Raw genomic sequence first — 2,952 nt, 5'->3', positions numbered from 1 at the left:
GAAAGAAAGAAAGAAAGAAAGAAAGAAAGAAAGAAAGAAAGAAAGAAAGAAAGAAAGAAAGAGAGAGAGAAAGAAAGAAAGGCTATAGGATTATTCTTGTAAAAGTACTCTTAGATAGATAGCCCTGCCTTTCTAGTTGTCAGATGATGGAAAGGTTTTTTACTTGCCTTGCTTAAGTGAAGCCAAATTCAAATCTCATACACCCTCTGCAGATAAGCAGTGTGTGTTTTCTTTTCACAAATTATATTGCAAGAAGCAGTTTGTAACTTCTATTTGTGAAAGAACCAATTTCTAAATGTAATATGATGCTTTAGAAATCTATGCCAAAGAAATTTTTTCCTTGAAAAATATTTACCTATTTGTAGCATTGTTCTTACACTGCTATAAAGAAATACCTAAGACTGGGTAACATATAAAGAAAAGAGGTTTAATTGGCTCACAGTTTCACAGGCTGTACAGGAGGCATGGCTGAGGAGGCTTCAGGAAACTTACAATCAGGGCAGAGGGTGAAGGGGAAGCAGGCATGTCATACATAGCCAGAGGAGGAGGAAGAGGGTGAAGGTGGAGGGGCTGCACACTTTTATACGACCAGCTCTCATGTGAACTCACTCACTATCATGAGAACAGCAAGGGGAAAATCCGCCCCATGGTCCAATCACTTCCCAGCAGGTTCTTTCCCCAATATTCGGGATTACATTTCAACATGAGATTTGATCGCAGAGCCAAACCATATCAATGTTTCATCTACCTAGATTGAGATTTTAGGCTGGCATGGTGACTCACATCTGTAATCTCAGCACTTTGGGAGGCTGAGGCAGGTGAATTGCGTGAGCCCAGGAGTTGAAGACCAGCTGGGCAACATGGCAAAACCCTGTATCTACAAAAATATACAAAAATTAACCCAGCATGATGGTCTCAGAGAGAGAGAGAGAGAGATTATATATCTTCAGTTAACTGTGTTATGACTTACATTTGGCTTCAGTGAAGTAAATTCAGGACATAAATTCAGAGGGGTATCTAAATGTTGACATCGCCATTTATAAAAATACCTATTGTGGCCTGGCGTGGTAGCTCACACCTGTAATCCCAGCACTTTGAAAGGCCAAGGCAGGTGGATCACTTGAGGCCAGGAGTTCGAGACCAGCCTGGGCAACATGGAGAAACCCCACCTTTACTAAAAATACACAAAATTAGCCAGTGTGGTAGTGCACGCCTGAGGTCCCAGCTACTCAGGAGGCTGAGGCAGGAGGAGAGCTTGAGCCCGGGAGGCAGAAGAAGTTGCAGTGGGATAAGATAGGGCAACAGAGAGAGACTCTGTCTCAAAAAAAAAAAAAAAATACATATTTTATTCACCCAAATTATTCTTTCGGTGCCCCCCATGGCCTCAGCCAGGGAAACTGCTCTATTGAAGTTCCCATGGGAGGTGCATTACTTATATTCCCCAGCCACACACTGAATATCTCTATGTAAGGGAGTCAGCTAGTAGCTCTGGAGAAGACACATGTGAGAGATCAACAGGAATTGAAGAAAAGGAAACTAGTCGAAGGAGAGAAATGAGCCAAGAAGGTCTCTAGAGGAGAGCATTCCTTTTGGGATGCATCCTGAATAAAAGGTTAGAGGCAGCAATGTGCTGTATATGTCTGGAAGAAAATGAGGATGCTGGCTGGAACAAAACATTTCTGTAGGGAAGGGTTGGACAGCCGTGGAATGACCTAGATTGTCAGGCTGGGAAATTTGGACCAGATCCTAAAATCAATAGGAGTTGCTGAAGATTTTTTTTTTTTTTTTAGCTTGCCAGGAAAATGGTATTTTAGGACAATTAATCTGATAGGGGGAAAAAAGAGACTATTTCCAAGTCAAATAATTAATTTTTTTTTTTTTGCAATGATAGTGAAAAGGGGACATTGAGAATAAACCTTCTTAAGAAAAAAATAAAAATTAAACTATTGAAGTGACCGAGTACTTACCAACAGTGGAAGGGGAGTCAACTTGAAATCACTGCACATCATTTCATAACGATTTTGCTTGACATAACTCTTTATTATTTAGGGTGGGGGTCGACCCCAAATCTTTGCTTCATAATCAGTGAGGTTCAGTTGTCAGTTTTCACTAATTTAGAATAATTACTTAATATCTACATCAAGTCTATATCTCCTATTCCTCCACTTCCAATTTTTAAAAAGCTAGTGCAGATTTTTGTTTTGTTTGTTTGTTTGCTTCTTTGCAGTGGTTTGGAACAAAAGGCAGCACTGATAATAGCCCCTGATGAAATTCATCTTCTTAACTATAACTGTGAGGCAATTCAGGGGCAGGTAGAGTGTCCCTGGAGCTATGCATGGCACAGGAGATGCTCAGGCTCCGTGCCCACTCTGACAATGTGCGGTGCTTGGAGGAGCTTCCTCCCACTGGGGAGATAGGCAGTTCCTCACTCCCAGAGCCCGAGCTCAGGCCAACACTTGGATCTGAAAGGTCTGAAATCTTAATGGGCCTGGTAGAAACCAGAAAGAAAAGCTAACATCTCAAATATGTAAGTATCCTCTCCTGCAAAAAATAGAGACCAGGATATATCTTTGGGACAGATTGTTCTAGAAAACCAACAACAAAATTTAGATGTGAAAATAGACACCAAATGAGAAAAGCTCTTTTCATGTTATTGCTCCAAATATCGAAATTATTCCATTATAAACTAACAGTAACAGAGAACATCCAATACACATCTTCCTGGATTATTTTATGCAGTCTTCACAATAAACATCATGGGACATGTTATTCCTATTTTATAGGTGAGAAAACTCAGGCTAGAGCAATTAGTTTAATTGCCCAAATTTAGATAATGAATAAATTGGCAGAGCTGGGAGTCGAACTGGTCTGCCACATGTCAAGGTCAAAACCCTTCACTGCCATTCTAAATCCTTCAGATTAGGGTATTTTTTAACAGAATTTTTTTTGTTG

This window comes from Cebus imitator, unplaced genomic scaffold, assembly GCF_001604975.1.
Source record: "Cebus imitator isolate Cc_AM_T3 unplaced genomic scaffold, Cebus_imitator-1.0 Scaffold92, whole genome shotgun sequence".
NCBI lineage: Eukaryota > Metazoa > Chordata > Mammalia > Primates > Cebidae > Cebus > Cebus imitator.
This window is presented reverse-complemented; position numbering follows the sequence as displayed.